Here is a 13,981-nt window from a genome sequence, read left to right as displayed (position 1 = left end):
AAGACTCACCTTTATTCAAGTTCCTAACAAATTCCTCATCTCCATCTGAGACAAGCTCAACCTGAACTTCATTTTCCATATCATTATTATCATTTTGTTCAAAGCCGTTCAACAAGTCTCTAGGAAACTCCAAACTTTCCCATATCTTCCTGTTTTCTGAGCCCTCCAAACTCTTCCAACCTCTGACTATTACCCAGTTCCAAAGTTGCTTCCACATTTTCAAGTATCTTTATAGCATCACCCCACTCTCTGCAATACAACTTTACTGAATTAGTCCATTCTCTCACTGCTATAAAGAGGTACCTCAATCTGGGTAATGTATAAAGGAAAGAGGTTTAATTGACTCACAGTTCCACATGGCTGGGAAGACCTCAGGAAACTTACAATCATGGAGGAAGGTGAAGGGGAAGCAGATACCTTCTTTACAAGGTGGCAGTAAGGAGAATGAATGCAGGAGGAACTATCACACACTCATAAAATCATGAGATCTCATGACAACTCACTCACTATCACAAGAACAGAGTGGGACAGATTACCCCTACGATCCATTTACCTCCACCTGGTCTCTCCTTTGACAAGCAGGGATTATGGGGATTACAATTCAAGGTGAGATTTTGGGTGGGAACACAGCCAAACCATGTCACTCTGCATATTATTTTTTTTCTTTAGGTCTCTAACTTTAAGTCTCATAGCTTCTATTTCTGTTCACTGATTTGCCTACTCACAAGGTCTTTTGCACAGGTTTTCATTTGGTGCTCACTAGGAAAACTACAGAAAAAGGGTAAGACTGGAGATGGAGCCTCTCCATAGAGAAGAAGAAGGAGGGAGAAGGGCTAGATTTTCAGTAAAGCCAATTTTTTTCTATGAGTTTTTATTTTGATATATAGTAATGATATGAAATAGAAATAAAAAAATTGAGATTGAAGGTTCTTTTATGGGAAAGATTGAATCTGCTATTATAGCAATGGAATTATCCAGTATAGAAGGAGAAGGTGAAAGGAATAAAGAAAATAAAATGGGTACTAACATAAAGTCTTGGAGTAGGTGATAAGGGAAGTCAGTATTATAAAAATAATTCACAGAAGGATTATCTCTTAAAGAAAGATTGCTAATGAATTAAAGTTATAGTCCAGAGATTCTAGTCTGGAAAATTTATATGTAGCTAAAATATGTGCATTCTAGGCAGTTCTGAAGTCATTCAGCTCAAGATTATATGTAGGCTTGGAGGTAATGAAGGACTTCTTCAAGGGCACTTTTAGTAGGCAGCTCAATCAAATATCGCAGTTTTGGAAAAGCAGTATTTCATGAGAAGGGTTAAGAGTTAATGGACAGGAGGTAAGAACCTTTAGGTAACTGGCCTCTACAGAGACTGAATTGATTGTGGTAACCAGCATGAAGTTATGGCAGTCTTCTTATTTTCTTGTGTTACAATTTATAGAAAGTTTGTTCTACTAGTTATAGATATTTATTCCATTCTCCCAGCAACTTTTTCAATTGCCCCTTACCCATGCCATTCCTTATATGCCGTAAAAACACTTGCAACTCATTTGAAATAAGTTCGAGAAGACTGCAAAATTATCTGTTAAAAAATGTCAAACACAGGTCTGCAAGAGCAGCTATAGAAATTATGGCCCTGTCTCATGTTAACCACATCTCAGAATTTAAAGTGTGTGGTGTCTATAACCTAAACAATGGTCTATTCTCTGCAGGAAACTACTTGACTTCCATTTGAAGAGCAGTCCTAAAAGTGGCTTTTTATTCCTATAATTACATAGGAAACACTGGACCCACTTTAGATGTCAAAATCTTGACTTAATCTAATTAAGGATAAGGACAAGAAGCTTTTATACGAGAGAAAAGATAGTGTAATAGAGAATGTCTTCCATAACATATGTTTAATAAATTTTGGCTTTATCAGAAGTACGAGTGGAGTACAGATGGATATATAGAATTGTAAATCTCTTTCTATCACACACAGACACACAAACACATATGGACACCAAAATATGATTTACACTTTTTTTTAGAACAAGACATTCTTTATTGAGAGATCACAACCTCATTGAAAACTTCAAAAATATTTCATTCACTTTTGCATTAACAGGCCATGGGTAGTTCTTGGTATTTACTCAAGTGGTTATCAATAAGTGTTTGTTCTTTAAAATAAAATAGTTACCGTTTCAAAATTCCAATCCAAACATAAAATATTTAAGGCCATGGGGTAAAATAAGGTCTTTCAAAATAGCTTTTCAGCAGTGATTTTATCAAAATTTGAATCTCTTGATTTCACAATGCCCTTTCATGTTGAGGTTTAAATAAATTTACACATGTAAATAATTTTTATAAAGAAATTAGTATGAAACGACATGTGATAGATATTGAAAGAAAATTACTTTTTCTTATTTCTTCTCTATTTTGGATTATATAACCGGAAATTTACATGAAAACTCTAAAATATGAGGATTTTTTTGCAGTGAAAGAGAAGAAGCTTAGTCATAGAATGTGTAGTTTGTGAAGTAACCAGTAGAAAATAACATCAACCTATGAAAACAGAATAGGCTCATTTTCTAATAATCTCAGTGTGGTTATTCGGTGAATCAAGTTAAAAAGCACCATTAATCTCACAAAATAGATATTTCAATCTAGCTTTCGCTGTGGGAGTATTGTAAGCAAAACAAATAGGAAACAATTAAAGAACATTTATATGTTAACTGATCATCTTGAATGACTTTTTCAAAGTCAGTGTAATTGACTATTGCGGTGCTGAAAGGGAGTAATTAAAATAAAGAGTTAGAATTGCAAATCTTTAATTATCTTCTGATAATAATGAGCAGTCTTGTGTAATCTTGAGTAGGTAACATTTTATTTAGATTGATTTCCTTTAAACAATCTTCACCAAGTCTACCTTTAAAATGTACTGAAGCAGCTTTTCTTTTTTTTTTCAAAGGCACACTATGCAGAATTCATTTATCAAGGCAAGATTTTAACCTCTAAAGCCCTATGATTAAAAATACTAATAATTATATAAATATGTGAAGTTTCTTCACATGTGATATACCATACACATTACTTGGACAATTTTCTTCCTTTGATTACATAAAATAAAAACTTTAAAATTTTTAAATTGTTTGAATTTAATATGCACAAGATGTTTTGATATATTAATACCTATAAGTAGTAAGTGATTACTACAACCAAATTAACATATGCATTATTTCACAGTTGTCCTTCTGTTTCTTGCTTTTCTTTTTTATTTTTTTGATGAACATAACTGAAATATACTTTATTAGGAAATATTCCTTATACTTCTCACGATGAACACTTAGCTTGCTTCCATATCTTGCCTATTGTGAATAATGCTACAATAAGCATAGGAGTACAGATATCTTTATCAGGTAATGATTTTATTTCCTTCGGATATAAACAAAGAGAAATTACTGGAAATTTCCATAGTGTCTGCACCGATTTACATTTTCACACACCAGGCACAAGAGTTCCTTCTTTTTCACATCCTCGCCAAAACTGTCTTGCCTTTTTGATAATATCCATCCTAACAGGTGTGAGGGGATATCTTCTTGTGATTTTGATTTGTATTTTCCTGATGATTAGTGATGTTGAGCATCTGTTCCCTTAACTATGGGCTATTTATGTATTTCGGGGGTCCTATGTCTATTTGAGTCCTCAGCCTATTTTTTAATTGGGTCATTAAAATATTTTGACTATTAAATTGTGGGAGTTCCTTATAGACTTTAGATATTAATCCCTTATCTTATATGTAGTTCACAAATATTTATTTCCCAATCCATAGGCTGCCTTTCTAGTTTTGCTGATTGGTTCCTGTGCTGTGCAGAGCATTTTAATTTTATATATTCCAACTTGTTTATTTTTGTGTTTGTGATTTATCATTTTGGTGTTATGTCAAAAAAATAGTTACCAAGTTGAATGTCAAGGAGCTTTTCCTCTATGTTTTCTTTTGGAGCTTTATGGTTTCAGATTTTACATTTAGGTCTTTAATACATTAGTTAGTGTTTGAATATAGTGTAATGTGACAGCCTAATTTCATTATTTTGCATGTGGATATTCAGTTTTCCACACACCATCTATTGAAGAGACTGTCCTTTTCCCACTGTGCATTCTTGAAGCACTTGTCAAAAATAAATGCATATGCTTAGATTTGTTTTCTGGTTTTTCTCTATTCCACTGAACTGTGTATCTGTTCTTATGCCAGCATCATACTGTCTGAATTACCGTAACTTTGAGGTAGATTTTGAAATCAGGTAATAGGGTGTCTCCAGCTTTATTTTACTCAAGAATGTTTTGGCTGCTCAGGGTCTTTTGTGTTTTCATAAAAAGTTTAGGTTTTTTTCCATTTCTATGAAAAATGTCATTGAAATTTTGATAGTGATTGTGTTGAATCTGCAGATTGCCTTAGGGAGTATAGATATTTGAACAAGATTGGTTCTTCCAATTCATGAATATGGACTATCTTTCCATTTATTTGTATTTAATTTCTTTCATCAGTGTCAGTGTATAGATCTTTCACCTCTTTGGTTAAAATGTATTCTGAAGTATTTTATTTTATTTTGTAGCTATTGCCAATAAGATTGTTATTATTGATTTCTTTTTTGAATAGCCCATAGTTGGAGTATTCTACTGATTTCTGTGTGTTGATATTGTATCCTGAAATTTTACTGAATTTATTTATTAGTTCTACTGTTTTTGGTGGGATCTTTAGAGTTTCCATATGTAAAATCATGTCATCTGCAAAGAGAGACAATTCCACTTCTTCCTTTTCAATGTGGATGCCTTCTATTTATTTCTGTCGCATAACTATTCTGGATAGGACTTCCAGTACTATGATGAATAGAAGTTGTGAGACTGGATATGATTGTTTTGTTCTTGAACTTAGAAGAAAAGCTCTCAACTTTTCACCATTCAGTATAATGTTAGTTGTGGGATTTTGTTATGTTGAGGTATATTCCTTCTCTTCCCCATTTGTTGAGAGTTTTTAATTATGAAAGTATATTGACTTTTCTAAAACACTTTCTCTGCATCCATGGTGGTGATCATATACTTTATTTCCTCGCTTAATTCTGTAAAAACTTTCCTTGGATGGAATATATTTATTACTAATTCAAATTCTTTATTCATTATTGGTGTGTTCATTCTTGTATTTCTTCATGATGTAATACTGGCAGACTGTTTCTAGAATTTTTTTTTTTTGTCTAGATTATCTAATTTGTTGCCATGTAATTGTTCATTGTTCCTTTTAAATCTTTGTATTTCTTCAGTATCATTTGTAATATGTCTTCTTTTATTTCCAATTTTATTTGAATCTTTTCTCTTTTTTCTTAGTCTAGCTAAATGTTTGTTTATTTTATCTTTGAAAAATAACAATTACTTTAATAATCTTTTCTATTGTCTATTGTTTTCTAGTCTATTTCTAGTTAGGAACAGTTTTTTGCTGTTTAGTAAAAGAAAACATCTAGAAAAATTTAGCTTATTAGTTACAGAATTAATGCCAATTGTACTACTTGTCAATAATATTCTGACATCAAATATCATTCTGTCTTATGTATCATGTGTAAACACAAAACCTAGCAACATAAGCAGCTACTATTTTCTTAAGTTATTCCAATTTACGTGTGGTCAATAATTATAACATGAGGAACTTAGAAATCCCCTTATTTATAAGCATTAGAAAATAACAATTTGACAAGGCAGAAATCTTTTAGAAATAATTCTTAGTTCAGATTACAGGCATACAATATAACTAAGGAAAGAAAAACAAAAATTTGTGAGTCATTATTATGGAAGATATTCAGCTAAACAATAATAATAAAGAGGTTATTGCATATTATCTTCTGCAAAGGTATTTTATATTGAGTAGCTTTTGTTAAGTATGAAATAATAAAAACCTACAATTTATATGCAGAACTGACAAAATAGAAGGTGATATGGCTGCAGCAAATAAATATAAATATTTTTATTTGCTCTGCAAAATAAAATACCAAAGAAAAGCCTAAGGATAATGTGTTTTGACATTTAGAGTATAGTTTTCAGCTCTGTACATTAATTCTAGAGAAATGATGATTGAAAATCTAGATAATTCTGCTATTTTTAAAAAAATAAAGACCATTATAATACATGTTAAATCTTCACTAGATCGGCAACTGTATTAGAGCAAAGAGCTAAGAAGTTTTGTAAGCTATTGTTTTGCAACATCCAACCAAAATTGTTTTATCTCAGAAATGATATTTTTGGCAAATAAATCATAATAGCCCTATTTCAGTAAACTATGTAAAATAAATAACTTAAAGTTTGAAAATATTTGAAATAGCTAATAAGTTTGCCTATTAATAGATTATCCTGTTCATAGCACATATAAGAGTTCTAAATTATCAGTATTACTAGATTAGAATAAATAAAATTTTGCTAATTATTTCAATTATATACCATTTGAAAAGTTGATATGTGTTTAGTTCTTTCATCATATTAAAAAATCTATGACTTCATCTATTTAATGAATACGTAAATATAATTTCATCTTTCATCATATTTAAAATATTTGTATTATAAAAATTGTACTTAAGATTGATTGTATAATATTTGATGAGCACAATTATATGTCAAATTAAAAACATTAAATCCAATACTTAAGACCTACATTGTCTAATTAAAAGTTAAAATTGAAATGAGATAACTCTACATACCGATTAGAATGACTTAAGTTAAAAAGAATGACCATATCAAGTGTTGCCAAAGATGTGGATAAACTGGAACTCTCACATACCACCAAGAGAAGTCAAATGATATAATCACTTTGGTTAACAGTTTAGCAGTTTCTTAAAACATTAAACATATACCTACAGTATGGTACAGCCATTTATCTCAGTGGTATTTATACAAACAATAAATGCATATGCCCACATAAGGCTTGTACATGAATGTTCATAGCAGTTTTGTTTAGTTCCAAACTGCAAATTACTCCAATGTCCATTGACAGATGAATGGACAAACTGTGGCATATCCATATAATTGAATTCAAGTCAGCAATAAAAATTAACTATTAATGAATTATTTATACATGTTACAATGTAGATTGATTTTAAAATTGTTTTTTTGAATGAAAGTAATCAGAAAAAACACACAGGTTGGGAACAGTGCCTCACACCTATAATTCCAGCACTATGAGAGACCAACATGGACAGATTGCTGGAGGGGCTCACAGGTTCAAGACCAACCTGGGCAACATAGTGAAACACCTTTTCTTAAAAAAAAAAAAAAAAAAAAATAGCAGGGCATTATGGTGTTTGACTAGTCCCAGACACTCTGGAGGGCGAATATTGAGCCCAATAGGTTGAGGGTAGAGTGAGTCATGATGTTGCCACTGTACTGCAAACTGGATGACACATATATGCTGCGTGTTTTTATTTGTTAAAAATTCTGATGAATACAAATTAATCTACAGCAATAGAAAGCATATCAACAGTTTCCTGGAGATGTGGGTTGGAAAGAGCTGGGTAAGGAAGGGATAATTAAAAAGGGGAACAAGAAATCCTTCGGGTAGATGACCATTTTCTTACTTGACATGATGGTTTCATGGGTAGATATGTATGTCAAGACATATTAAATTATAAACTCTAAATAGGTACAGTTTACTCTATGTTAATTACAGCTGTTAAAAATCTGTTTTCGTTTTCTGGCAATATGCTTGCTTTTTTTGCTTTTTATTTCTGTATATATCAATGTTGTTTCCTTATCATACATACTTTTATTTTAATTGAAGGCCAAGAAGAGTGTGTGACAGATAGATTTTTTTTTTTATTTTTTTTTATTTTTTGAGACAGAGCCTCGCTGTGTCACCCAGGCTGAAGTGCAGCTGTTTGCAATCTGTTAAAAATCCCTTATTTTCCACATGAATTTTACCTATTGTAGTTGTCATAGAGTTTACATTTACAAAGGGATATTTTTCAAATTCTTTTTTATTCAATTGCTAATTCTGTAAATTAAATATATCTCAATATAACATTTGTTTTATTATGTTATAGTAGGTGGCTAAGATATATTATAGTAGATGACTAAGATATCTTGGGATTCAGAGAGTACACTTTTCTAACAGGGTAATTTCCCTAATTAGAGAGATTTATTATGGCATTATGGCTATAGATATTCCTAGAACCCATGACCATAAAAATACAGAATAATATTATCTCATGGCCATCTTCTACTGAGTCTATTCCCATATTGCATATAGACTGCTCATTCTAAGCAATGAGGTAAAAGGAATTTAAGGGATTGCTGTGGGATCACTATGTCTACTTTTAAGTTTTACAAAATAATTTCAACTTTATATCTGCAACAAATAGAGCTAGTAGTGTTTGTTGGAATCTAATCTCACAATAGTTTGAGTCTCATTTATGTATTTTTTTGTACTGATAGTTCATTCATTTGCACTCTTGTGTAATATTTCACGTATACTATTCATCTCTTCTTTTCATTGTGAACGGAATTTATATTTCATGTAACTGGCCCTTATACATAGTGCTACTTTAAAATCATTTTACCTGTATTTTAATGAACATATGTACACATTTCTGTTAGAAATGGAATTGCTCATGTTCAATTCCTTTCCTTTTAGAAAATACAAAAACTTTTGCTTATTCTCCTTGTGCCTCTGTGTCTATAATTCTTTTTCGCACATTGTTTTATCTTCTCTTTCTTTCTCTGCCTCCTTGAAGATATATCTACTTTATCTACTTGTAAGTTTTCCAGTTTACTCATTTCTTCCTTCTACATGTTTAAGATATAAAATCCATTTAGGAAATTTAATTTAATTTATTAAAATTTAAACTCCAACATTTCTATTTGAATATTTTAAAAATCAATTTTCGTTTTCTGGCAATATGCTTTTTTGTTGTTGTTGTTGTTGTTTTGTTTTTGTTTTTTTTTTTTTACTTTCTATTTCTGTATATCAACGGTGTTTCCTTGTCATACTTTTTTTTTTTTTTTTTTAATTAAATTGAAGGCCAAGAAGAGTGTGCTGAGAGCTTTTCTTTCTTTTCTTTTTTTTTTTTTGAGGCAGAGTCTCGCTCTGTCGCCCAGGCTGGAGCGCAGTGGTGCGATCTCGGCTCACTGCAAGCTCCGCCTGCTGGGTTCACGCCATTCTCCTGTCTCAGTCTCCCGAGTAGCTGGGACTACAGGCGCCCTCCACCTCTCCCGGCTAGGTTCTCCCGGCTAGGTGTTTTGGTTTTTTTTTATACTTTTAATAGACACAGGGTTTCACCATATTAGCTAGGATGATCTCAATCTCCTGACCTCATGATCCACCGGCCTCAGCCTCCCAAAGTGCTGGGATTACAGGTGTGAGCCACGGAGCCTGGCATGACGGATCATTTAAATGCTAAATGGTTTACTGGCAAATCATTTTGATCCATTGGATATGGTGGGGTGGACTTTGATGGTGAACTATTTGTCTTTAATTCTGTTTGTCCTTACCCTTAGGTTATAATTCTTATTTCTAGAGCTAATGTCTCAATTTGATAGTGTAGCCCTTTGATCTGAATACAAACTAGAATGATTTGAGACCATTCAACTTGTAACGCCTTGTAATGCAACCTATTTTTCCTCAACACTGGACAGTTGCTGAAACCATATGTGTTTGGGTTATTTTAAATATTTTCTTATGAGTTATCTATTCATGTTTTTGCCCAGGTTTCCTACCCAGTTTTAATCTTCCTTCTCACTTTATTTGTGATAGTTTTTTTTAAATAAATTAGAGATATTAACAATTTATTAGTGATATAGGTTACAAATACTTTATTTCTGTCCCACATTTCAGTTCTATTTGACTTTGCAGTATTTTGTTTGTACAATGCAGAATTTTTTTCAATGTTATACTGTTAATCAACCTTTTAATTATCTCTGTGTTTTTACTTTCTTTACTGTCTTTTGTAATAAAAACAATCCTTCTTGTTGTAATATAGTCCAACTTACCAGAAAATTATGTGGTTAATTATGTGTTCCATTTAATGACTGTAGCTTACCCCATGAAATTGTTTTATGCATTCCTGTAGCATCATCACATTTTTACTTTTACTTTCACATTTACATCTTCAATCCATTGTCAAAGAACACTAGAGCCAGGCAATAGCTAAAAGCAGTAACAGTAGATTTGACTCAGAAAATACTGTAATAGTTTATGGCAGTATGAAACTGAGCTCAATTCTGAATACAATAAGGAGAATCTGGAATTTATAGTCAAGGAGTATGGTGAGGAGATTGTTGGATGAAAAATTGCTGAGAGGTGACCTCAGTGTTAGGGGGATTCTTGCTAAACTGACTAAACAGGACTCTTATTGAAGGCAGGACAAGGTAATCAGATATCAAAGGAGTAATTTGTTCTGATGCTGAGTGCTCACATATCAAGAATGAAGAGGTTGACTTAGCAGAATTATTTGCTAAGACTTGGACAGGCATAGAAAAGGAAGGACAAAGAATATGTTTAGGCTGTTTCTTCAGAAGAACCTTACTGAAGTTTGGTCAACTATAGAAAGCCTTTGTTGCCATTTGAAATATTTTTCTGTATGATGCATATTAAAGGTCAAAATTTACTTTTTTCCCCAAAGGATATCCACTTCCCCAGAATCATTTATTTAAAGGACTATTTTTTTTTTTTTTTAAATGCACTGAACGTCACCTTTGTCACAAATCAAATTACTATACCCGTTGGACTATTTCTGAACATTGTTTTCAATTTCATTTTTCTGTTTTTTCTAATAGTTCAATAATTGTATGTTTAAATTAAGTGTTAATATAGTTAGTGAAAATCTTCTGGAGTTTATTTTTTAAGGGTTGCTTAGCTTTTCTTTCTGCTTTGCATTTTAATATAAATTTTAAAATATGCTGAAAAATTTTGACCTGAAACTCACTTATAATTTATGTTGGAATTACCCTGAATTCTTAGATAAATTAGAGAAAATGTGCATATTGTCTTTTTTTTTTTAATTAATGGATAATGTACATTCTCTACTTAAATTTAAAAATTTATTTCAGTAATTAATTGTAATTTTCAGTGTTAAAAATGTTTCATTATATTTTGCCCAGTTTTGTCTTTGATGGCTTCATAGATTGTAGAATTATTTAAATTTTATATTAATTTATTTGTATTATATCAAAATTTTATTGATCTTTTTCAATGTCTCAAACTTAAATAATAGTTACTGGAAGATTTCAAATTTTCCTATTTCCACAAAAATAAAATCTGCAAATAATGTAATTTTTCATTTATTTTTTCATCCTTTTTATCTTTTATTTCCTTCACTTGACTTGTTGTACCTGTATGGAAACCAAGTATAATATTGAAAAGAAAAACAACCTTTTCTTAGTGCAAAATTTAGAAGGAAACTTCTAAGTGCCTCTCCATTTTATAGTAATGGATTACACAATGTCCAACCACATTAAACTTTGAACCATGTTTCTGACTATCTCCTTTTCTCTGTAGTTTCAGTCTAGAGTTGGCCAAAATAATAATTTATGTGAGATTAGCAGAGTAGAAGTGAAGCAGCAGCCATTATATTCGAAATGTTGTCATGGTTAAATGTGATAACATAAAGACACAAAGATGTTTGAAGTTCCAGCTTGTCATCTGTCCTCGGTTCTGCACCTAGCTCCTCTTTCTAACAGCTTTATCTGTTGACCAGTACGAGGACCAATACGAGTCTCAAGCTCATCATCAAACAACATGTTGTGGCCTCACAGTAGTAAAACTTTTGTATACACTTTTCAACAGTTCCCTCTCTATGGCCCTTTGGTGTCTGGATGTATTTGACTTCTCAGATAGATTATTTGTTGACCTCTCACTCTCTAATCTTCCAAATCCCTCTTTTAGTTATCCACTCCTCGCCTTTCTCCATGATTGTTTCAAGTCTAGTTCCTTGTAGTAAACTATCTGTTCATAAATCATAGTGGTTTTGCCTCCTTGATTGAATTTTGGTTGATACGGTTATTCCTTTCAGGAGTGAGGTACTGGTGTTTCATAAATCTAAAATATGTCCATTAACTTTGGGACCACGCAGTGTTTGCAAGCTGGAAGCATAGCAAATATACTATGAATGGAAGCTGAAATTATGAGTGAAGTATAGGAGGCTGACAAATAAATTGCTATTGGAAGCTGGAGAAAAGATGCCATATAATATAAAATTTTGAAGTCTACGTTACCTTGTGGAAGATTGAATATGTACCCAATAAATTTGTTAATGTTGCTAAGGAGATTCTCAGACTGAGTGTTGAAAAGTCATTTACTTATTTTTTGCCACCTGTAGTAAGGTATACACAGAAAGAGTAAACTAAAAAGCAAATATTTCTGTTTCTAAATAGATTTTAGAGGAACTATAGAAGACACATGGATTATGTCCATCTAGCCAAATAATTTCAAAGTTAAAAATGACCTCAGGACAACAATAAAATCTAGGGCATTGTCAGTACCTCACATAACATAGTGGTGAAAATTAAATATATAATATACATGTATAAATATGTAAGTTAAATATATATTCATGGCAACATGTTCTCTGGCCAAGACTATAGAGAAGCAGACAACATAAGACACTGTCGCTAAGAATGCAAATTGATCAAAGACTTCTGGAAGTAAATTTGACATTATCTTACAAAATTACATTTTTACTTAATTTTGACTGAGCTGTCCGATATCTACGTAGTATCTGGAATGTTTTTCAGCAATATGAACATATATCTATCCCAGTTATTCATTACAGCATTGTACTATTGCAAAAATATTTGAAACAACACAAATGCTCATACATGGATGAGTAGTCAAATAAAGTATGATAGAGACATACAATAGAATTATTTGCAACTACAAAACACAATGAAAATGACCCCTACAAACTAACATGAAGTAAAACCCATAATATATATTTCAGTGCAAAAAGGAAAAAGCAAATAGAAGAGTACCAAAAGTGTGTTCCCTTTCATAAAAGAAAAAGGAAATAGGAGCAACTGCATATATTTACTCCTTTAGGAAAATGAACAAAAAAGCAAACAAACACATTAGAAGGAATTAGCAAAAGCTAATGAGTTTGCCTATCTGCAGGGTGTGGGTGAGAATAAGTAAAGGTAAATAGTGAAGAAAGCATTAGGGAGGAGAGATGCTCCTCTGAATAAACCTTTGTATAAAACCCTGACTTTTGGATCCATACTGATTCCTCACATACTGAAAAATATATAAATAATTAAAAATTATCAAAATGTGAATAAAACTCAAAATAGGGCTCATGGAGTAATTAATAGAACTTACTGTATTACAAGTAAAAACCATAGTTACACTTTAGCATAAGGCTAATGTATAGAATAATATTAATTGATTAAAATTAAAATATTGTTGATTATATATTGGGATGCACTGTGGATAGAATCAATCATTGAAAAACATAGACATCAAACCATCAGTTGTACAATTTTTGAGTGTATATACAAATTTTATTTGTCAATTATACCTCAATAAAACTGGAGAAAAACAACTTTGATTCTTTTTTTCAGTCAGTCTTAATGAAAATAATTACCTGTATAAATTATAAACCTTCTTTTACTTGTTTTTTAATATCTTATATAATTTTTTTATTTAAATTCTTGAGTTACTCTTTTTTAGGCAACTAATCTTCAAACCAAAAAATGAAGCATTCACCAGAACATATGCCTTGAAGTAACTATTTGCCCTCTTATATCCAGGAAACCATTTGCCCCCATTTGTCCAAGCAGATAAACCAGTTTCAATCCAACAGTCTTTAGTTCTACAGCCCATCTCCCTAGACGGCATCATCAATAAACAAAAACCAGTCATTATCCTCCAAAACCTTCAGCTATAGAACTTTTGACTTGTTCCCTTTATCATTAATGCATGACTTTAAATATTTTGAGGACAGAGACCCTTTCTCTTTGTTTATTTTATTCGAAGTGTCTA

The sequence above is a fragment of the Mandrillus leucophaeus genome, unplaced genomic scaffold (genome assembly GCF_000951045.1).
Source record: "Mandrillus leucophaeus isolate KB7577 unplaced genomic scaffold, Mleu.le_1.0 Scaffold633, whole genome shotgun sequence".
NCBI lineage: Eukaryota > Metazoa > Chordata > Mammalia > Primates > Cercopithecidae > Mandrillus > Mandrillus leucophaeus.
The sequence above is the reverse complement of the archived record's forward strand: the minus strand, read 5'-3'. Positions refer to the sequence as shown.